The sequence below is a fragment of the Diabrotica virgifera genome, chromosome 9 (genome assembly GCF_917563875.1).
Source record: "Diabrotica virgifera virgifera chromosome 9, PGI_DIABVI_V3a".
Taxonomy (NCBI): Eukaryota; Metazoa; Arthropoda; class Insecta; order Coleoptera; family Chrysomelidae; genus Diabrotica; species Diabrotica virgifera.
The window spans coordinates 15,310,427-15,334,374 of record NC_065451.1 but is presented as its reverse complement, the minus strand read 5'-3'; the positions used below and the strand labels follow the sequence as shown (position 1 = coordinate 15,334,374).

The window sequence follows — 23,948 nt, the reverse complement described above, 5'->3', positions numbered from 1 at the left end:
TTATATTTTGTTTAAATATTAAACTAATTTATACTTACTACTTCTCAAACATTTTTATTAGAACAGTGCCAAAAATTAAAATAATAAAAGAATAAAACACACACAAACACATTAAACAAGCCACAAATGATGTCTGAACATTAATTGTCGAAATTTTTTTTAATTAAATACGTATTTTCTGAAAATACAATTATATAATAAATATACTTACAATCATAAAATGTATTAAAAAAAAACAAAAAAGAAAGTTTCTATTGGGACTCGAACCAGCGCTGATAAGAGCGGTTGGTATTGAAATTCATTCGCCTTCTCCGCTTAGCCACGGACACTATGTGTCATTATTTACGAAGATCGACTAACTAAACGGATTAAACTTGTGATATTTTGATATTTTGAAAATTGATCAAATTATTTTAATTTTGAATTGAAATGATTTAGAATTGAAAAAATACAACAAAACATAGAGTAAAAAAAACAATATATTAGGTGAATATTGATAGAAATTTTGATGGTAATCAAATTATATAAATAAAAGTATTACATACTATGTATTTTGGCAGATCAAATAGGTAGGTTTATACCCATGATACATTAACAATTATTACGTACCTGTTGCTTTTAAAAACTATTTAAAAGTCACTACAATATTATAAACTTTTTTGTTTCTGTCCTCACAACAATAAAACTAATATATTATACATTTGTTTACCTTTACCTTTACCTCCAAACCACAGCTGCCATATCGGATAATTTTTGACATGTCATTTGAACATCCAATCAGAACAAAGTTATAATGCGCATGCGCCGGGCTGATAGGTTTTAACATATAAAAAAATCACCCTCTATCGCCGGTAAAGAAGTATAACTTCAAAAACATCGAATGTTCATTTGATGGACACAAAAAAATTATATTGAAAAAAAATATTGGAAAGAATGTAAGAAATAGAATTCTGGGAGTGGAGGTATTTTGACTATTTTAACGGGGGTACCCTTTAATTTATTTATTCACTCCATAAGTGAAAAGTTACGATTTTTCACCGTCGACCACTGAAAATAAATTGACGGCATAATCCTCACACTTTTTCTGTTAGGTTCTACTATTTAAGTTACGGTGCCTAAAATAATTAGCAAATATTTCCTATCTTTTTCCTATCCGGCTCTTAGCCTATTATATGCAAGAATTAAAACGGGGATATCGGTTAACAGAGTTGCAGTCTGCTCTCCACGTGGGTTTTTATCTCCGTACGGTTTTGTATTCATAAACAAAAAAACGAGTATTTATACAATTACAATACATTAAAAGTTATTTTAATATTTATGCAACCCAATTAGGTATTGTTTTAAAACCAAAAACATTAACAGTTCATGATATGAAATACAGAGCAATCTGTGTGAGGCAGTGGCGGCTCCTGGCTTTAAGGACAGGGTCGGCAAGGTTTTGTCTCCTCAGATAGGTATGCCATCTAATTAAAAGACTTCAATTTCATAGGTTTGTGTTTATTTTTATTTTTTTTTGTTTTTTTTTTGTTTTCTCCTATAAATTTACAACCTAAACCTGTTTATAAATTAACTCTAGTACATGTTGTTTCGAAGTAGCAAAATGGGTTATACCGTCATTGTAAAATTTATTATTGGTTTGGAGAGATTTTAAAAGTTTTTTCTATTGACATTTGAGACAAGCTTGACATTGTCTTTTGTTTCATGGTGTTTCGACAATACGTTTTGACTCTTTTGAGACAAGAGAAATCCCGTTCATTTGAGACAGAATTTGCCCACATTTGAGAACAATAATTTATTAATTTCGGGAACAGTTTGTTGTACCTAATGAATTGCAGTATATAAAATTATACATATTTTGTAACTTATCCCACCTTCCGAAAATATTTGGATCAGCATATAAAATTTCATTTTCTTATTTTATTTGAATAAAGAATGATGGATAATTTTTAATGAACTTGTCTAATAGACATTTTGAAAATTCTTTGGCGTAACTTTTAAATTTTGAATCGTCAAAGAGGTAAATGACTTATGACAGTGAGTAAATAAAGCGGGGGCGCAATAGTTTTAACTTTTGCCTGGAGACCATACAATTCACCGGACATCAAGACAGCGCTGTCATAAGTTTGCCTTACCAATAGCGCCGTCATAAGTTTGCCTTGCCAATTTATTTTTGATATAAAAAAATTTTAATCTGTCCTTTAAAACACCAAAAATATATTCTGTCTTATGGCTTTTACTCACGTCTGAAAACCTAAAAACCTCGCATAAATATTAGACGTAACGCGTATCGAAGAACAATTGATAATTATTGTGAATGATATTATGTTACCGATATCAGTAGTTTCGTCTACTTCTACCGAAAAGGATCAAAATGTAACTACTAATTGATTCTTTCCTTCTGTGCTGTTTTAGGTACGCCGCTAAATCTCTTCGAGACAGAAAGTAAATTAGAAAATTCCAGATCGTATTTGTTAAACAACTTTATTTGTTTTCTATAATTAACTTGATTTAACGTATGCTCCGATTCATCCTGTCCCCTAAATGGTAATTCCTGGCAACTTAAAAAAACTACAATATCAATATTTAAACGACGTAAAACTACTTATTTCATAGTTTCATCCCGGCCGCGCTAGCAAGGTACGTGGCTAGGTACGTGCATTGCTGGCGTTTGCAGATCACCGATCGGAAGATTGGTATTTGCCGGACTTGCCATTCAAATGAATACGGGGAATGTATAATTGGTTGCCTATCGGCTAATATTCCACAGGTTCTTATTACAAGCAAATCGTCAATCTGGGGACGGCTTGCCGAAGCGGGCCTATCTCAATCGGGTGCATGGCTATAGGATCATTAATTTGAAAAGTATATTACGCACAGCGCACAGGGATCACTTAACGTATCGGATCGATCGAATTCTTTTAAAAACAATGAATAAAATTTAGTCTGTATTATCTCACAGACATTTTTTTATTTCACAGAAACGAATATCATCAACTCTGATTAAATTAAATATTTAAAAAAATCTATAATGTGTCCATAAATGTGTGGGTCGGCACTGCCGACCCTGACCAGCCGCCACTGGTGTGAGGCTTATAACAAAACAGAAGACCTACATCACATTTTCCTGACTGTTCAAAATATAGGCTCGATCCAATGAAGGATAACTGGGGTCACAGCTTACTTACTTACTTCGTCCAATATTATAAATTTGTTACCGTTTATTCAAAAACGGAAATTAAAAGTATGTATTATACAAGGTGCCCAGAAACCAGAAAATGTTTCTTTTTTGAATTTAAAAAAATTAAAAACAAAACTATTAATTTAGAAAAACGAAAACTGGTACGTTTATTTATCTTCCAGATATTCAGTGGCGGCTGGTCAGAGGAGGCAAGGGAGGCTTAGCTTCCCCATAAATTTTTTATTACACATGCTACACTGTTTTGTTTACTTTGCTATTTTGCTTCGCGTTAGAGATATCGAATACCAAAATATACATACCAAATTTCATCACAAAATTCGCACTTTTAGTTTTTTCATTATTTGTAGTCAGGATCCTAAAAATGGAGCGGAGGCTGCTGGCCGGAAAGTCTCACTTGCTAATGCTCCGCGCAGCCCAGCAACGTTTAAGGAGACCCGGTCTCCTTAGTGCTACATTATCGCTTAACGCACACGCTGCCCGGAGATTCAGCAAGGGCGGCTGATCGGCCAGCAGCCTCCGCTTAAATTTTAGGATACTGACTACAAATAATGAAAAAACTAAAAGTGGGAATTTTGTGATGAAATTTGGTATGTGGGGTTAGAATAATATTTGGAACAACTTGTTCAAATAACTTTTTCCGATATCTGTAATGCAAAGCAAAATATCGATATTTTACCGTGTTTTTGGATTCGCAGTAGGCCGCTTTTAGAATTAAAAAAAATCAGTTGAGTATCTTAAAAAATCTGAACCTTTAACCTGTATGGACTGCGAAACTTCAAATCTGTATTTATTTCGATATGCATATCTACTTACAGAGATATAATTGTTAACAAATAAACGACACAACCTTTGGTAATACACGTTTACAATTAGACTAACTATTTTTAAAATGATTATGATATTATCATAATCTGGGGCGTCAACTGTCTGCCTCCATTCTGTCCTATCATTTGCACTAATCTTTATTTCTGCCCAGGTTTTCCCAATAGCATTAATTTCTTTGTCCATACTTCTTTTCCACGTTTCTACGGGTCTACCTGGTCTTCTCTTGCCATGTGGTGTGTATTCTAGGGCTTGCCTCGCTATGTCTGTAGCAGGTCTTCTTAGTGTGTGCCCCATCCAACTCCATTTCCTTTTGCATATTGTTTTAGATATAGGTACGTGGTTAGTTCTTGTCCATAATTCTTGGTTTGATATGCGGTTTGGCCAGTAAATGTTAAGAATCTTCCTAAGGCATTTATTTATAAACACTTGCATCTGTCTAACAATAAACAAGTAAAAAAAATCGGTCGAATCCATCAATTACTTGCATCTGTCCGATACATTTTCTTGACACTTTAGTCCAGGGCGCATCTGTTTTGAGATGGACGTTGAGAGGTGACTCAAATTTTTTTGCAGAAATTGCTTGAAAATAAATCAAATAATAATATTTGAGTTATCCTCCCTCTCAAAAAGGTCCGGAACATTGTTTAAATAATCAAAATGTCAAAAAATTAAGGAAAAATTCGATTTTTTTTTTTCGTTTTTTGAATATAACTGTAAAAGTATTCATTTCCGAGAAAAGTTTTACTGACATAAAAGTTGCGTAATTAAATTTCCTACAATATAGAATTGGTAAAATTTTTTAAAAATAGTCACCCTTGTTGCAAAATAGCAATAATTGCGAAAAAAACAATACAAAAACAAGTATTCGCATTTTACTTTTTTCAACCATTTGTGCTACACTTAGGACCTTCATATTTCACCCAGAAAAACTTTATGATACCGTTAAATAATACTGTAAATTTCATGAACATCGGTTCAATAAATTTTGCAAAATAAATTTTGCAATCCAGCTTTCGCAAAAAAAATTCAATTTTTCAAAATGTTACAGAACTGAAAATAAAGCAGATAGCAAGTTGAATTTTTTTTGCTTATAGATACTGTACCTTTTATTTGCAATTTGCAAAATTAAAATCGGTTAATTACTACGGCGTCAGGAAATTTTTTAAATAAACATCAATTTTTGGTGCTACGCGCAGGACAGCGGTGTTCGATTAACACAAGTTGATTCCCACCAAAATTTCTTCTAATATTTATTCTAATATATTATTTTCTTACTCTATATTTTGTTGTATTTTAATATTTTAATTCCACAAAAATCAAAATAATTTTATTATTGTTTGTGAAATATTGTTTAAACAATTGCATATGTTTAAAAATAATAAACTTTTATTCTCTAAGTTAAAATATATAAACAATAAAGTTTTTGCTAATAAAAGTGTTATTTCAAAGGATAGAGTATGTGTGTTTATTTTGCAATAAACAAATTTATTTATTTATACCGAAATATAATAAAAATTAAAATGTATCAATCATTATCAAAGGTCATTGGAATGCCCAATAATAGCAAACTATCCGCTGTCCTGCGCGCAGCACCAATAATGAATGTTTATTTAAAAAAATTCCTGGCGCCGTGGTAGTTAATCGATTTTAATTTTTCAAAATTGAAAATGAAAGGTACAGTACACTTCTATATGCAAAAAATTTTTAACTTGTTATCGCTTTATTTTCTCAGTCCTGTAACATTTTGAAAAAATGAATTTTTTTTGCGAAAGCTAGATTGCAAAATTTATTTTGCAAAATCTATTGAACCGATCTTAATGAAATTTACAGTATTATTTTACGGTATCATAAAGTTTCTCTTGGTGAAATATGAAGGTCCTAAGTGTAGCACAAATGGTTGAAAAACGTAAAATGCGAATACTTGTTTTTGTATGTTTTTTTCGCAATTACTGCTATTTTGCAACAAGGGTGACTATTTTTTAAATTCTTAACCAATTTTATGTTATAGGAAATTTAATTACGCAACTTTTATGTCAGTACAATATTTCTCGGAAATTAATACTTTATAAGTTATAATCAAAAAACGAAGAAAAAATCGAATTTTTCCTTCATTTTTTGACATTTTGATTATTTAAACAATGTTCCGAACCTTTTTGAGAGGGAGGATAACTCAAATATTATTATTTGATTTATTTTCAAGTAATTTCTGCAAAAAAATTTGAGTCACCTCTCAACGTCCAAATGTGCTAATATTTTTACAGATGAGCCCTGGTCTACTTTCCAAGTTTCTGCTCCGTATAATAACACAGTCTTCACGTTGCTGTTGAATAATCTTATCTTGGTTTTACTTGTCATCTGACGTGAAGACCACATTTTCCTTAGCATATTGAATGCGTTTTGAGCTATTCCTATTCTCCGTTTTATGTCATCCTCCGTCCCTCTTTTGTTGTTCAAAATACTGCCCAAGTAGTTAAAGGACATCGCACACATCTTATGGAAAATATAATGTCACTCAAATTCAATAAAATTTATACGAATAGATTCGTTTTAAATTAACGGTCAAATCTTATCATTGCGCCAACTCTATATTTTCAATAATAAGAGCAGAAATTGATATAAATAAATCTGAAATCAAATGGGTACGTACATAAGTTAGAGAGAGAAAAAATATTTTAAACTACCCAAATTGTCGGTACTCCATAAATCAGCGGATTAGTTTCACTAATCCGCTTAGGCCCAGCGGGGTTTAAGCTCTTTTGAATAGCACCCAGAGCAATGGTGATTGTAACTGACACTTTTACTGACTCCAAAAATGTGATTTCGATAAACTTTAATTGCAATTTGCGCCGTAATTAATCATAATTAAGAGTTGGCGCAATGATAAGATTTGACCGTTAATTTAAAACGAATCTATTCGTATAAATTTTATTGAATTTGAGTGACATTATATTTTCCATAAGATGTGTGCGATGTCCTTTCTCTACCGTTTCTAATTCCGTGCCTCCCAGTGATATTCCCATTTCTCTTGGTGTATTTATTTTCATTATCATGGGGTCATAGCTACCAAATAAAAACTCGTATTAAAGCCAGAAGTTCTTTTAACAGTCGAAGACAGATTCTCTGCAACTGATGTTTAAGTATCAATATACGCATAAAAACTCTTAGATGTTACGTCTTTAGTGTCCTCCTCTAAGGAGTAGAAACCTGGAGTTCTATAGAAGATCCCATAACCGATTAGAGACATTTGAAATGTGGTGCTATCGGCGTATGTTAAGGGTCTCATATATACACCACACAACGAACATAACTGTTCTCCAACCAGAGGCTAAGAAAAGACAAAGAATATTAACATCTTAAAGAATAGAGAATTGGATTACTTCGGCCACATTAAGCGTAATAGTAAATACCGACTTCTACAGTTGATTCTACAATGCAAAAGCAAGAATGAGGGCAAAAGAAGCCCTGGACGCAGACGTGTATCCTCGTTGGCCAATCTTAGGAAATCGATTGGCTAACGTCAACTGATCCTCACTACCTGAACCTCACTAGAATACATGCACCTTTATTAAAAGAAGACGAACGTTCTGAATGGCCAAGGTTTCATGTCAGCAAATTTGTGGAAAGATTTAATTTAAAAATAAAAATTGGAAAGTGCTAATCTGAGTTATTGTTTCGGTATTCTTAAATCCTTTATTTCTTACAGAATGTAACTAAGAGATGCTAAACAGTCAATGACTGTATTTTTTACTTTTTGGAGACAAATATACACAATCTGATTGACCAATCCTCGTATGATGAAAAATATCATCGACGTTAGTGTCATCAACTTTCCATATAATTTGTTGGCTGTTAAAGTGTAAGTTGCTAATATTATCAACACTTGAAATGATTCATAAAATTCCTGCGACAGCTTTCGTAGGTGTTCTGTCTCCAAAATCACGGTATGGCTTCTTGCCCAATACACTTGAGAGAAAAAATTTAGAAAACGCTGTCGAGCGTGTGATTCCGATGTTGAAACGACAGCTTGTGGGCAGTGTAAATATTTTTGAGATAATTTCCAAGTCAACAGCGATTCTGTGCATTGAATGTCTGTATGAGTTAGTTATACGAAGTATAAACAAAAGAAATTGGTTCTTAAAGTCTGTAAAAGAATTACGCAGAGTGATAAATCCATCAAGTGAAGTATTTTCATGGTCTTACCAAGATATGTATAATTTAGATTATAAGGTATAACTTAAATACGAAATAGAATTTGTGAAGTTTATTTTAAGGTGATTTATTTTTTAATCTACTTCAATGAAAACCTAATAATTTTAGTGTTATAATATGTAGTAGCCATCTCTATGTGATCATAAATTTGTTTCACCGCAGAAGTAAAAATTCAGCAGAAGCTCTAACCTCTTTCTTCGCTACTACGACTTCTTCTAACTTCTTTCTTTAGTCCTGTATTTTTCCATCAAGTACATACATACTTTATAATATAATGAAAATTTCTCCTTTTGTTGATCTGCTTTGCATAAAGCCAAACTGATTATCGGATATTTCCGTTTCTTATGTATCTACCAATACTTACTCTCTCTCATATTTTCATTTTCATATTTTCTGTTTTGTTCATTGAGAATGCAAACAGAAAAAGAGCTGTTAACCACAATAAAAACAGTCTTCGGTCAGGTCCAAAAGTACCTACAGATTGCCAGGATGGTCGCCAACATCCGAAATGGATAGGCACTACAAGAAAAAGATACTTTCATGGTGTGACTAAGTAGTTTATGACCCTGTAGGTAGTTTGTACTTTTTGTATATCTCCCTTGTTTTTATAAACAATATAGTACTGCTTCATCATTCGTCTGACATTTGTTGAACTTGTTCCTGTCTCCTGTCTCTCCTAATACTCTCCATACCTCCCCAGGAATATCATCTGGTTTAAAACAAGTCAACTCACTCCGTTTTCTGTCAAATTCTTCATTTAATAAACGCCAAAGTACTATTACATACATTCATCTAAATTAAAATATTTTGCTTTCTTTGCTCTGTTTTACTATTTGATATCTTTGTTTCTACTTCTCTTTTATCAAGCTGAGAGAAAAAAAAAGAATAATAATCCAAGGACTCATTATCAATATGTAATCTACTTTGTTGTTTTCCAATATCATTGCACAATGATACTTGCCCTCTCACATAATAGGGTCGTTTTCACGCTACGTCTTATTGTACGTTTTGTGTGTCATACAAAACGCACGACAAAACGTACGTTTTGTCAATAAGCAGATTTAATTTTTTCGATTCGACAAGACGTACGTTTTTGCTGTTTTCACGCTACGTCTTATTGTACGTTTTGTGTGATAGGACAAATTAATCCTATATATTTCGATTCGACAAGACGTACGTTTTGCTGTTTACACGCCACATTATACACTAGACCAGCGGTTCTCAATCTGTGGTACACGTACCACTGGTGGTACATTTCATTTTTTGAGGTGGTACACAAAACGCAAAAACAGCCAAAATCAGCACCACTATTATAGTTAATTAGATCACCTAGTTAGATATGTATTTCAGTTACGTGGTACCAAAAATAATAAAAAGTATTTGGTGGTATGTACATGACACAAAAAGATTGAGAACCGCTGCACTAGACAAAACGTGTGTTTTGTATGACACACAACACGTACAATAAGACGTAGCGTGAAAACGACCCTGGAGAACTGGACCCACAAATCTCAAACTGCCGAAATCATCACCCACGACACAAAATCCCACAATAGGTACAAAACGGAAAAACAATCAAATCAGGAACCCTGATTAACAAAAAAAAACCAGCAGAGATTTTGTGTGAAAACATGTTCATTCCTTTTTTAAATCAAGGTATTGTACTTGTACCCCTTTCTTTACATGAACATTGCTCGATAAAATAATATAATTAATACAACCAGCCCTGACAATTAAGTAAAAAATGGTCTGAACAATTCATTAACAGGAATAAACTTGATTGAGCAAACAAGTAAGAAAAAAGATGATCGCATCTTGAAACAGGTTATTTTTCATGAAGCGAACTAAAAGACAAATGATGTGGAATGCCTTCCACAGATAAGTATATCCAATGACAATCTTAATTAATTAAAATACTTTCGACAAATATTCATTCATGTAGATTTTAGTACCATTATTACCTTCTAAAATGCGTCCTGTTATCTCGAAAATCAAACACTGAACACGAAGCGTACAACAAAACACAGATGACCAACACACACTATTTCACAATCGAGTAATTTTTCAACAAACACGTCACCATAACTTAAAAACTGGTACCTATACCCGCAAGAGATTCAAAACCGACCGGAGTCACAAACGTGCTTTCCTCCGGCACGTCGCGAAGAAAACTGGCTCTGGTTACTCTGGTACTACCACGGTACCACTACAACTACAACACCAGGTCTGGTACTACCACGGTACCACTACAACACCACAGCGTACTCTTTACTACAACCACAACCGGACCAGACCGGCGGCGACTCATCGTATTTGAGGAATGCATGAAGAAATTTTCAAAGGCTTCGAGACTCAGGGTAGGGGGTGTTGCTCGGCTGAACAGTTCTCCTATATGAAGAACGAGTGTAGAGGTGGGCGCTAAACGGTGGGATGCAGCTTTATAAAAATAATTTCTCTGAATAAAAACTGACTATAGGTAAACATTAAAAATCCTTTATAAAAGGTATATTTATCTTAAACAGACCCTTTCGGGCTACATCACAGATCGTTTTCGGAATGACAATTTCATCATCAGTGCTGCTTACATACAGGTAAAAGGTTGAGACCCCAAAAATCTGGTCAAAACCTTTTATATGGTGTAAAGCAGCGGTTCTCAATCTGTGGTACATGTACCACTGGCACTGGTGGTACATATCATTATTTGCAGTGGTACACAAAACACAAAAAACAATAAAATAGTAGTACTTAGTAAGTCTGGATAATACAATACAAAAATAGAGGTGGTACCAAAAATAATAAAAAAAACTGTAGGTGGTACATGACTCAAAAAGGTTGAGAACCGCTGGTGTAAAGTTATTATAATATTTTTTCATTGATCTAGTTTTAATTACTTGATATTTGAACTTTTACTTGACTTTAGGTACATCAAGGCAATGCAGTACTCCGAACTATATGGGATGCAGGCCCTGAAGACAACCTCTCTCTAAATGGACTATAAATGGATTATTGAGTTGCTATCTGATTTATAGTATAGAGCCTTGATATAGGTAGTTATTTAGTTTCTTCTGTTGGAGGAATATTAGATTTTTTCCTCATTATTTTTTTAGAGGACTAGGAAGGAAAATACCTAATAATAACAGCTGAAGACAGAGAATATATTGCAATAATTGTACTAGCCAAACTTCATTCAATTTTTTTCATACATAATATTTTTGAGGATTTTTTTTGGTTTCTGTTAATTTTTACTTATTGAACTTAGACAGAAAATATAATATGAATTATAAATTCGGTGCATAAAACAAGCAGCACAAGAAGCACTAGGAAACTTAGAAAACGGAAAGAAACCAAAATGGTGGGATAAAGATATCGAGAAGAAAATAGGGAAGAAAAAACAACTTCACCTACAACGTATACAAAATCAGGTCAACATTGAGATTCAACAACAATACAGGGGACCTAAATAGAGAAGTAAAAAGAGAAGTGATTAAAAGAAAAAACGCAACCTGGATCAAAAAATGTGAATACATAGATCAACAATTAGGAGGAACTAAGAGTTCAGAAGCATGGAAGATAATAAAGAATGTCAGAACAGAACATCACAAAAAGGTGGGCACACAATTAAGAGTATATCTGATGCCGAGTGGGAACAACATTTTAAGGAATTATTAGTAGAAATACGACCACAATACATAACAAGAATACAAGAAAAAGAGAATGATATACAGAGAGAACACGAAATAGAACTAGATAAAAGCAAAGTGGAAGAAGCTATTAAAACTATGAAATCCCGGAAAGCACCCGGGGCTGGAGGAATTAATCCTGAATTAATAAAATATGGACGAACCAAACTATGGGATATGCTTAAAAAACTTTTCGAAAGATGTCTAAATGGAGAAAAAGTACCAGATGAATGGCTAACATCACATATTACTCCCATACATAAAAAGGGACCTAAAAATAACCCCAAAAACTATAGGGGAATCGCAGTCATCAGCACCATTGGAAGATTATACTCCAGGATATTAAGAAATTAAATAGAACAAGAAATTCAAGGAAAGCAAGCTGAAGAACAAGCTGGTTTTCGTGCGGGACGTTCAACGGTAGACAATCTCTTCACTTTAAAAATAGCACTAGAAAAAAGAATACAGAAAAATCAGGAAACCCACTTCGCTCTTATCGACCTAGAAAAAGCCTATGATAGTGTCCCCATAATAGAACTATGGAAGTCAATGAAAGACATCGCTATCGATGGAAAACTCATACAAGCAACTAAAATGTTATATGAGACCACTAAGACCAGAATCAAAAACGGCAAAAATTTCACTGAGGCATTTAATACTTCAAAAGGCCTCCGACAAGGATGTTGTCTATCTCCCACTCTCTTTAAAATATATCTTGACCAATCCTTAGAGGTGGACAAAAGCAGTAAAACCGATGGGACTGAAAGTGGGAGACGACTCCCTATTTACATTATACTTTGCGGACGACCAAGTTGTTATAGCCCAAGATCAAGATGACCTAAGCTATATGATACAGAAGCTAAATGAACATTACCAACAGGCAGGATTAGTAATAAATATGGACAAGTCAGAATACTTCATAGTGGGAAACGAAGACATTGAAAACCTACCATTGGAACAAGGACATATTGTTGGTGTGAAACAATGCAAATATTTGGGAGCTGTATTTAACAAACGAGGAAATAGTGAAGATGAAATACAACATAGGATCAATAAAGGTAGAAGCATCACTAAATCCCTCAATTCAATTTTATGGGACAAAGATATCAGGAAGGAAACAAAGAGAAGAATATATGAAAGTATAATGAAGAGCGCTACAATCTACGGTGCAGAAGTTTGGGACATAAGTGCAAGAAATAAAGAGAAGCTACTTAGTACAGAAATGGACTTTTTGAGGAGAAGTTGTCAGGATTCGAGATTAGAACATGTAAGAAATAAAACAATTAGCGAACATATGAAGGTGGAAAAAACTATAATAGACGATACTGAAAAGAGACAGCTGACATGGTTCGGTCACGTTAAAAGAATGAATGAGACTCGCTGGCCGAGAAAAATATTAGAGTGGATCCCACCGGAGAGAAGAAAAAGAGGACGACCACGGAGAAGCTGGAGGGACAATATTCAGGAGGTAATGGATTCGAGGCAATTAGATGAAGATATGTGTTACGATAGAAAAAATTGGAAGCTGAAGAAAATCCATTATATATATTATAAATTCGGTTCAAGGTTCACCAGGTCAGCTAGTAAATATTTTATAAAAATAAAATGGAAATTTACAAACAGTGTTTTTAGCCGAATATCCACAATTAATTATTCTCATTTACAAATTCGGAATTTCTAAATGAAAAATAGTAGTACTACTAATTATTTTTTAATTATCACCAAATTTCCCAATCAATCATTAAACAAATATATTTATAGATACATTTTAATATTATTAAACATAATAACATTAGTCCGAATACTACGAAAAATCCAATTAGACCTATTTAAAGATAATTTGTAGTATGTAGTATTTCCTTTCTTGATAAATTTAAAATCAAAAACACTCCACTCAAATAAAGACTTTAAATTAAGACTAAATAATATAAAAAAAGGTATTTACAGCGTATTTCAAACATGAGCTGCAGTGTACAAGGAAAGCCCTATGCTAACTAAATGAGAATTATCTTAATAACGTTGCCGCTCTTCATAGCAGCGGCTGTGAAAGGTAGTATTGGGCAGGAACTTGTAGAGGATTATCGTTGTTAACTGCTGTGGAATACTAAAGGAGGATTTATTTATGATAATTCACAGAATGGCAAACCGGTTTGTAATATACGACCAAACTGATTCTAGCATTTGAAACGGAGAGTAGGTCTAAGGTAAATGAGCTTGTTCTAGACTTAGAAGATAAAGCGAACATTGTTATAGCTATAAGATTAATATTCAGCTCAGGGGGATCTATTGTTCCAGATGTAGAATTCACACCTCGTTTATGTAATTTCACACCTCGAACAATACCATCCAGCTGAGCCGAATATTAAGATTCTCTTAGATAGTTGGTACCTACTACTATAACACTGAGTACAATGGAAAATTAATGATCTCATCGTCATTATCTTTGCCTTTATCCCTATGTAAAGAGAGCTCCCCATAACTTTCTATCTTGGATCATACCAATATTAGCCTATCTCACGGACATGTTCTGTCGAAGCGCCAACAACTTTGGCTTATTGGCATCAACTAGTGCTATCTCTAAACTTCATCCCTTTAAACATTCTTATTTCAGTTACATTTACTAGTCGTTCCTTTTTCTTCTTTAACGACCCAGTATTCACTTCAGTACACAGTACTGGTTTTATAGCAGTTTTGTAGAAATTTCCTTTCAGTTTCATTCTGAAATCAAATTTTTCTGTCACAGCCCGCAACTCCTTTCGTCTGAATTAACTCGAAGTTACTTTAGTTGGCTTTCACCTTTCGCTTTGTGAAGACAGAGAATTCGACTCAAAAACCCACGTGCTTCGTGGAATAGTCATATAATGCCTTAGGGTATCTTTATTAATTTCATCCATCGTCAGGATTTAGCATATAACATTTCAATGTAAGACTTTAAAGACAAGCAGACCCGCATTGTACGCAACATATTTTAGTTTGCCTTGTACAAAAACTTATGTAACTGCGTCCACTGATCCGCATCGTACGGATCGCATCATCGGCAATGCCGATGGGTTGCTTCGAGAGGCAACTTTTGCGATGCGGGCCGATGAATCATTCAGAATGCCGATCAGTGGACGCAGCTCACGCGCTCTGTTCGGAATTTCGCTTGGTCCAGTGGGAGCTAATCTACGGCTATTTGCATTTGACGATCGTCTTGTCCGTAAAGAAACAAGTAAACTCAGTTTTAACTGTTATTTTATATATAGGTATATTCAGAAAAAAATATTACAAGCCATGATAAGTTGATTATGGGGATTAAACTATCATAAATATTACTCATTTTCATGTCTATTAGTCTCTTTCAAGATATCTTGAGTATCTAACTATGAAAATTATTCTCGTTAAAAAAACAACACATTTTTCTATCTTAAAGCAATGAACTTTTTAAAAAATATTAGACTTGTTAATGATGTTTCTGAGAGAAGTGTAAAATTGATGCAAGACATTTCATTGTCCCTCACAAAAGATGAAAAAGCAAGCAAAGTGTGTTACAAGTAGTTGAAAACCACGAAAAGTATTTTACCGATTTCAGAAAGGTAACTTTAAATTATTCTTTAAAGAAACTTTTACTGATGTAGTTACTATTTTCCCTTTAAATCAAATTGTAACAGCTTTGTGTATTCCTTTATATTCAAATGTATAATTACTTAGAAAATGGGTGCTATTATGCCGTCTACCGTCGTGTTTCTGCTATAGCTTGCGGTCTACCGAGAGAATTGGTATGTAAGCTGTAATATTACTATGCCGATAAAAAAATGGTTACAAATTATTTTTGAATATATTTTTTAAAAACATGTAGAGTTTTTGTAAGGTTTAAAGGTCTAAAGTTAATAATTTTCGAAATATTTAAAATGACATATGAGTTTTATAAGTATAGTGTCATTTTTAAATAATTTAATATATTTGACATAGGTATATCAATATAAAATACAATGTGATCACTATTTGCAAATACATACACTTTTTTTCATTTTTTTAAATGGTACACTCTATGTATTGTATATTAGTATTGCATTTTGTAGTAAAAGGCTTTCTTTTGATATCAGGTTGTATGTACCTAGCATGTTTCGTTTTGTAGATATTTAAAAAAGAACTATATATTTTACGTTTTTGCGGATTTTTTATTACTAAACAGATACATTAAAATATACTAATAAATGTAGTTAATATGTATAAATTAATTATTAAATTAAATAAACAACCAATTAATAAACAACCATTAAATAAATAAACAACCAATTTTAAAGTCTATCTTAGTAATTTTTCTACCCTAGCAGGTAGTGGCATCGGCAATCCGATCGCTGCCGATACAGTGGACGCAGTATGAAAAATTAATCCGATGCGTACGATGCGGACCTGTGGACGCTTGCCTTTAGTCGACATTTTAAGGGTTTTAACCAATGTTTTTTTGGTGGCTTAGCATGTAGAGCTTGCAAAGAACACTGATGATGCTCTCTTTAGAGCGAAAACGTTCTGTTTTGTATTTGTAGCCCTTTTTTGGGGTTTTTTAAAATAAATATACCTTTTACGCAGAAGATTTTTCTTTAATTTTTGTAATTAATGGTATACAGCCAGCTACAGGAACTTTTTCCTTGTGGATTTTAACTCAAAGTGGTGGAAGCCCGAGTAACTGGTCTTGGTCGCTATATACATAAAACCAAGAATAGTCGAACTATCGTCCGGAGTCAGTACACAAGGTGTTTCTTGGACGCTGAAGGCGCAAAACTTATTTCCAATTATTGCTGCACTTTTCTCCCAAAACAATCTTCATCTTATTGTACCAATCTCTGATGAAAATATTTGAAGGTTCTCAGGCCCTCACTGTCGCATATGATTCATGCCGCATACCAAGTCTGCGGCATAAATCACAGTCACCAAATGCTCAACACCAAGATATCCAAAGATAAATCAAACCTGAACTCCGAGTACAATTAGAAGGCATCACACACTCTTTATCCATCCTTCATCCTTTCCATCTCCCCACAGTGTAAGGTAAGCAGATACAATGAGGAACACCAGGTGGTATACGAGCGATGCTGTCACTGCTACCGAAGAAAACAGTAGCCACGACACCTCGATATAAAATCCGCTATCCCGGTTCGTGAGCCGGCGTGACCAGGACACGAATGATCGTTCGGAATGCAGTCGCAGTGTCCCCGGGATTCCTGGAAATCCCCCAGGGTGACAGATGATCACTGTTCAACTAGTCTTTTGTCTTGCACGAGGACACGAAGTGGAAACAGTTTGAAGAACTGGGGGAATTTGAGATTTTGTGAAGAAGAGACTTCCTAAATAGATCACCTATGAGACTGATAGCGAAGAGAAAATCAGAAAGATCATGCACGATCCAGGGGGATTGAAAACAAAGAACTGGTACTTTTTCTAGTACTTTTGCGCAGAAGAAACCTTCTTTCGCATCTTCTCCGATATTTTGGTTTACCTAATTTCAATTAGCAACATAACGTTGTTGGCTCATCGTGTCACTAACTAATAACTTGCTGTCCTTACATTTACGACTATCATCTTTGTTTGTTATAGGGGGACATTTTGGGGGAAATTTTTCTCCTTTTATAGTAACGCTCGAAACACACTATAAGAATTTTGAACGTACGATGGTTGAAATTTACATAGTGGCTCGAGCAATCATATGGAATCTTTCTCCCTTCACCGAACGTTTCAAGCGGTAAAGGGAGAAAGATTCCAAATGATTGCTCGAGCCACTATGTAGATTTTAACCATCGCACGGTCAAAATTCTTATTGTGTGAACCAAGCGTAATACGTTGGTATTCTTTTTTTTTTGAAAAATGAGTAAAATTGTGAACATAATGAATAATTTCTTGTGAATCTTACTATCACGTTTAATATTGCCTCCAATGTTTGTCGGTCCTTTGTCCTGTGTCGTTATTTCCCATTGTCTCACTCCCATGTTCTCCAAATCCTCTCTCACAACATCTTTCACCTTTTTCTAGGTCGTCCTACAGATGTATGATGATTTGTTCTACTATCTGGTCTTTCCCAAGACACATTGTTTATAAGCCATATTTAATACTGTTGTTTTGTTAATTTCCTACAAACTTACTGATCTAAGGAAAAATGTATTTATTATATATTAATCACGGTAGTTTCGGTAAGCACTTGTGTCACAGTTCCAAAATAACATTCCGTTCCTTGCCGGCCCACCTCCAGCCGAGAATCTCGACTCACACAATGGAATTCACGCCGGGCAGGTACAATCGGCTCTTCAGAAAACAAAAGGTTAAGTATTTATAGTTACTTGTGTGTTCTTGTCTCGAACAAATTTTGAAATAATGAAGAACTGTCAATGAAGGTACTCGAGAGCTGGTGGTTGGAAAACTACCTGGATCTTCCCAGAATTCGTAGATACAATACAATCATTAGCCTTTTAGTTGACTTATAAGGATCGTTTAAACACAGCGATAAATCAAACAACTTATCAAGGTCAATCGAGTTGTTGCAACTTATCATTGTGTGTAAACGGTGCATCGCACAACTTATCAAAGTTGGAGTTGGGTTGAAGGTGGTATCGCATTGAATCGCAGCGTCTAAACAGCGTTTCAACTTGTCATCACAACTAGTTGCTGTGACTTATCGTTGTGTTTAAACGACGCTTTAAGGATCGTTTAAACACAGCGATAAATCAAACAACTTATCAAGGTCAATCGAGTTGTTGCAACTTATCATTGTGTGTAAACGGTGCATCGCACAACTTATCAAAGTTGGAGTTGGGTTGAAGGTGGTATCGCATTGAATCGCAGCGTCTAAACAGCGTTTCAACTTGTCATCACAACTAGTTGCTGTGACTTGTCGTTGTGTTTAAACGACGCTTTAAAATAACAAGGCTTAAGCGTCGTTTAAACACAACGATAAGTCACAGCAACTAGTTGTGATGACAAGTTAAAACGCTGTTTAGACGCTGCGATTCAATGCGATACCACCTTCAACCCAACTCCAACTTTGATAAGTTGTGCGATGCACCGTTTACACACAATGATAAGTTGCAACAACTCGATTGACCTTGATAAGTTGTTTGATTTATCGCTGTGTTTAAACGACCCTTTATCTCAAGAAAACATTATCTTTGGTTTGTTAAAAGGACCCTGGCTGAGACGTTTGGGCACCTTTTTATAGCCCCTTGAAGTGGGGTTCTTGGAAGTTAACGTTGAATTGGGGATTAATACGCAATAAATAAATGATAAACACTTTCTTAATAAAATACAAATATGATATTATTCTTCTTTTATAACTTCGAATCTTTCATTCTAATCCGTTTTACATGTTGAATTACCCAAATGACTATTGGATTTGAGGATTATTTTGTATAATAATTGTTGTCTTTTTCTTCTTCTGTATCTGCGAATCTCAACGGACTTGATAGGTATATGAAAATTTAGCTGCATAGGTTTTTGCTATAGTGAACTTTTTAATGAAATTATTTTTGAGCATGTCCAATTTCCGGTTATAGGCAGGTACCGGAAATAGTTCCCAATTTTGAGTTTTGGGGATCTATAATTTTGATTTAGGGACTATTTACCTATATTTCTCGTTAAATTCTAGGAGTACTTAACATTAGAAGGAGAATACCTTCGGTATAAGTGTTTGTTAAGTGTGAAATAGGAGATTTTAGACACTTAATAAATTTAAAATATCTGAAAAAAGATAAAGCTAAATACTGTGCCATAGGGTGACCAAACGTCCCGTAAAAACGGGATTCTCCCCCATTCTGGTTATGTGGTTGTTCCATTCTTTTTTTTCTATTTAGTGTCCATTCGTTTATACACTGTACGTTAACATTGTCTTCTAATATCTTCGCTCCTCTTTCGATTTCTCAGTGTATTTCCTGTAATAGTCTGTGTGTTGTGGCTGTATCGGGTCTTGTTTCTGATGCATATGTCATTACAGTCGGAAAAATGAAAGAACACCCATGAACGAACATATAAAACACGCTGTATTTTCCTGTCACCGTGTCACACAAAAAATTGGCCAGCGCAAGTACATGTAATAATTATTATTACATGTACTTGCGCTGAGCAATTTTTTTGTGACACGGTGACAGGAAAATACAGCGTGTTTTATAATATGTTCGTTCATGGGTATACTTTCATTTTTCCGACTGTATTGGTCTTACACTGGCTTTATAAATTCTTGACTTCATCGCAGTGTTAATATGTCGGTTTCGCCATATAGTGTTATTAAGGCATCCTGCCAATCTATTTGCTTTTTGTACTTGATTTCTCACTTCTTTGTCTAGGTCTCCGTAACTTGACAATGTAATTCCAAGGTATTTTACTTCCATTACTTGTTCAATACTGATACCATCAATAGGTGCTACTTCGTTATGCGGTCTACGGCAGAGTTTCTAGTTTGGTATGCGGTCTACCGTCTGATATGCGATCTACGGCAGTTTAGCTGATTCGGCATGCGGTCTACGTACAAAAACAAATTAGAGAAACTATTACAAACTTTTTATTTATTATTTATATTTATACTTTACTTTACTTGTCATACTTGTGCTTTACTTCACACTTCACGTGTTATTCTGTCTAAATCCCGAACCGAGGATTAGCGGCGTGTAATTTGGGTTGCCTATATAAACTTGAATCAACGAAATGGACCTTGAGTGTTAATTTAAAACGCTGAAAAGACCGTTTAGTGATAATAAAAAGGGTGGGTTGTGATTGCGCGCAGCGGTCAAATACCTCCTGCCCTGCGGTTCTCTCACTTAATACCCGTAAGTTGGGTTTGGACCGAAGGGTTAGGTCTTCCTCCTTTCAGGCAAAAACCGATATTTACTGCGGTTGCATGATATTTAATATTAAAATAGTATTGGATGTGGTAGAATGTAGACTCTTTGTATAATTACCAATTGAACAGTGAAGCTGTTAGTAATAATAAAATAGTAATGTTTGTAATAGTTTCTCTAATTTGTTTTTGTACGTAGACCGCATGCCGAATCAGCTAAATTGCCGTAGACCACATATTAGACGGTAGACCGCATACCGAAGTGGCACCCATCAATATCTATTTTGCATCTGATTGGTTCTTTACTGATTACTATTGTTTTGGTTTTCTGAGATGAAATTGTCATATTGAATTCTTTTGCTCTTATGTTAAATATGTGGATTAATCTTTGCAGACTATCTTCATCTTGGGCTATCAATACTGCGTCGTCTGCGTAGCAGAGTATTTTTACTTCTTTGTATTCCATTCTATATCCTCTTCCTTTGTTGACGTTTTTGATTATTTCATCCATGATTAAACTGAAAATCATAGGACTCAATGAGTCTCCCTGTCTTATTCCGCTGCCTATATCTATAGATTCTGTCTATCTATTCTGACTTCCATTTTGTTGTTTTAGTAGATGTTCTCAATAGTTTTTATGATATCTATCTAGAGGGACTTCGCTATTATACAGAAGATGGATTACCTCTTTGAGTCTTACTCTTTCAAGAGTCAAATGCTCTCTTTAAGTCAATCAGACATAGAAATGCTGGTCTATTATACTCTAGTGATTTCTCAGTAATTTGCTTTATGACGAATATTGCATCTGTACACGATCTTCCAGTACGAAAATCCTGTTGTTCATCTGCCAAACTTATCCTCTGATTCATTACGTCTTGTAAGATTTTAGTTGTAAGTTTTGATACCTCTGTAGTTTTCTGGCTGCTAGTTCGCTCGTTCTCCATTCTTCCGGTATTTTATTGTGTTTTATGATTTTGTTAATTAATGTTGTTAATTGTTCTGTCATTGCTGCTCCACAATATTTCAGTAATTCGTTTGGTATTCCATCCTTACCTGCAGCTTTTCTGTTCTTCAGCTTTTCGAGTGTTTTTCGTACTTCCTGTGCACTTATATTAACATCTTCATTTGTGGTAATTTCTGGTGTTTCCGGTTCTAGCATCATTTGTTCTTCCTCTGCATAGAGCTTTTTTAGATAGTCAATCCATGTATCCTTTTCTATGTGTTTTGGTTCTATTAGTTCCTTTAGCTCCGTTCTTTGACCTCTTATAAAGCGCCATATTTCCTTCTGGAGACCATAAAAATCATGTTCCATTTCTTTCGAAAAACGTTCCCAGTGATCATTTTTTACTCTAACAGGTAAAAGGGGGAGAAGTGTACTTTTGAAGTGTGTAAAATTAATAATTCTTAGCTGAGCGCTTTCGGCTTATAAAGCCATCTTCGGAGCTATGCTACAATAAAAGATCTCTAATGAATAATTGATCTTAGAATTCAAAGTATAACTTACGTCAAAAAGGTCAAAATACCACTATGAAGAGAGATGGGTTCCATTTATGATATGAAATACTTCTGTTTCTTATGTAGTTTTTTATTGGTTGGAAAAAACCTTGTCTGTCTGTTTAAAAAATTGTTCAATTTGCTGCTGGTTATTTTTTGTATCCAGAAAAGTTAAACATCAAGAACGAGCACAAAGGACTTTCACACGAAAATTACATTATATATAAAACGAATATTTGATCATGGTAAGGTCAAAAAGACCTTACCATTTGAATACTGCGGTGTCAGATAGCAGAATGGTCGCCTCGCATGGAGGATTTTTAATGACAGTCGATGTAGACAGGGTGTGCTCGTTAAGGTGTCTTCACATTTTCTCATATAAAGTGACAGTTGACATTTGACATTTTTAGCAATTGGATTGAACAACTTTTCAACAAAGTCTGTAGTTACATAAATCTGGTTTTTTAAAAAATAATGAAATACATATTGAAAAGAGACTTAAGGTCTAGGATAAACCAACTGACAAGTTATCCTTCACAAACCTAACTTGTCAATTGGTTTATCCTAGACCTTAAGTCTCTTTTCAATATGTATTTCATTATTTTTTAAAAAACCAGATTTATGTAACTACAGACTTTGTTGAAAAGTTGTTCAATCCAATTGCTAAAAATGTCATATGTCAACTGTCACTTTATATGAGAAAATGTGAAGACACCTTAACGAGCACACCCTGTCTACATCGACTGTCATTAAAAATCCTCCATGCGAGGCGACCATTCTGCTATCTGACACCGCAGTATTCAAATGGTAAGGTCTTTTTGACCTTACCATGATCGTTCTTGATGTTTAACTTTTCTGGATACAAAAAATAACCAGCAGCAAATTGAACAATTTTTTAAACAGACAGACAAGGTTTTTTCCAACCAATAAAAAACTACATAAGAAACAGAAGTATTTCATATCATAAATGGAACCCATCTCTCTTCATAGTGGTATTTTGACCTTTTTGACGTAAGTTATACTTTGAATTCTAAGGTCAATTATTCATTAGAGATCTTTTATTGTAGCATAGCTCCGAAGATGGCTTTATAAGCCGAAAGCGCTCAGCTAAGAATTATTAATTTTACACACTTCAAAAGTACACTTCTCCCCCTTTTACCTGTTGCCATAAGTGTGTACAAAACTTTTTCAGTCTTTACATTTTTTATTCTTCTTACTACTGAACGTGTTTCGTTTCTTATAGTCTTATAATTATCGTATGCCTCTTGTGTTTTACTTGACATGTATTTTAGGTAAGCTTTGTTCTTCTCTTTACATTTTTGCCTCACTTCTGTACAAAACCATGGAGTTCTTCGTCTTGGAAGCGATTTATTTTTATTAATGTTTCTTCCACCAAGAACTTCCTTGGCTGAGGCTAATATATTAGACTTAATTTTTGCCCAGCTTTCTTCGACTCCGTCACTTTCTGTGATATACGTGTTGCTGCTTTTTTTCCGTTAGTCTTTTTTGGTCTTGTGGAGTCGTCCTGTAAGCTTTCGACTTTAATCTTGGTGGTGTATTCCTTAGACCATAAAAACTGATAGACACGCCTTGTACCGAACCGTTGAAGCAAAGACCTTCCGCGAAAGTGACGCCACAATACGGCAAGAACTCGGTTGGATTCTTAGCAAAGCACTAATAAAATTACCCAATTTTAGATTAATTTTAGTATAACTTCAATATTTTGTATAAAATATGGAAG

General features: G+C 34.3%; 1 protein-coding gene across 5 annotated transcripts in view; it reads right to left on the bottom strand.

Annotated features, from left to right (window-relative positions):
- LOC126892198 (protein mono-ADP-ribosyltransferase PARP4) overlaps positions 1-23,948 on the bottom strand; it is a 400,117-nt gene that overhangs the window by 172,806 nt on the left and 203,363 nt on the right. Inside the window, exon 1 of one of the 5 annotated variants that reach the window (XM_050661692.1) lies at positions 10,195-10,501. The exons of 3 other annotated variants lie outside the window; for them this stretch is intronic. The gene's annotated coding sequence lies outside the window, so the exon portion shown is untranslated. Of the gene's footprint in view, positions 1-10,194; positions 10,502-23,948 lie in introns of those variants that run through there. One more of the 5 variants, XM_050661689.1, reaches the window with a different exon arrangement.